General features: G+C 66.8%; 1 long non-coding RNA gene across 1 annotated transcript; it reads left to right on the forward strand.

The window, feature by feature from the left end:
- The first annotated feature begins 96 nt into the window (after positions 1–96).
- LOC104987348 lies at positions 97–730 on the forward strand. Its single transcript, XR_825120.1, has 3 exons — positions 97–237; positions 317–456; positions 548–730. It is a non-coding gene; the product is annotated as an uncharacterized LOC104987348 (long non-coding RNA).
- Positions 731–944: the final 214 nt, after the last annotated feature.

The following is a 944-nucleotide window of genomic DNA, read 5'->3' on the forward strand; positions in this document are numbered from 1 at the left end:
CCGGACCCCCAATCCCCGTGCCCCCTGCCTGGCTCCCTCCCATCCACCTCGATCGACACCCCCCAGCCCGTCCCCCATGGCCCTGATGGCTCCCCCGACCCCGCTGAGCGTGGTGCCCTCTAGCCCACAGATCCAAGGACCCTGAGTTTCAGGAGGCCTACTTCGAGCAGCTTCTGGACCATTTTAACTTTGAGAGGTTTGGGAACAAGACCTTTCTCCAGCGGTTCCTGCTGACAGGTGAGCCGCCCCGGGAACAGCGCCCGCTGCTGGCGAGGGGGGCACCCTCCCCCACCCCTCACTCGCCTCCACCCGACAGAGAAGTTCTGGAACAGGGGCGAGGGGCCCATATTCTTCTACACCGGCAACGAGGGGGATGTGTGGTCCTTCGCCAACAACTCAGGATTCATCCTGGAGCTGGCAGAGCAGCAGGGGGCCCTGGTCGTCTTTGCCGAGCACGTGGGTACCGGCTGGGGCTGGGCGGTGTGGGGGTGTCGCTCTGGGGGCTCAGAGTCAGCGCCCCCCACCCCTGCCGCCCACCTGCTTGCAGCGTTACTACGGAAAGTCGCTGCCTTTCGGTGAGCGGTCCACGTGGCGTGGGTACACGGAGCTGCTGACGGTGGAGCAGGCCCTGGCTGACTTCGCAGGGCTGCTCCGGGCGCTCCGGCAGGAGCTCGAGGCCCCCGATGCCCCGGCCATCGCCTTTGGCGGCAGGTGCGTCAGCGTCTCCTTTCTCTCCCCAGCAAGTGTACTTGGCCCCGCCCAGAACTTCTGTGGGTCTTGGACGTGTCGGGTCCTGGGGGGCACAGGGCGGGAGGCCCTGGGAAGGCAGAGGATGTGGGTGTTGGCCACACAGCATGCACGCTGAGAGGCTGCCGAGTCTCCCTTGCAGGCGACGGGGCGCTGGGGGTGCCCCAGGCTAACTCTGCAACCGCACCAGCTACGGG

The sequence above is a fragment of the Bison bison genome, unplaced genomic scaffold (assembly GCF_000754665.1).
Source record: "Bison bison bison isolate TAMUID 2011002044 unplaced genomic scaffold, Bison_UMD1.0 scf7180017846000, whole genome shotgun sequence".
Classification (NCBI taxonomy): domain Eukaryota; kingdom Metazoa; phylum Chordata; class Mammalia; order Artiodactyla; family Bovidae; genus Bison; species Bison bison.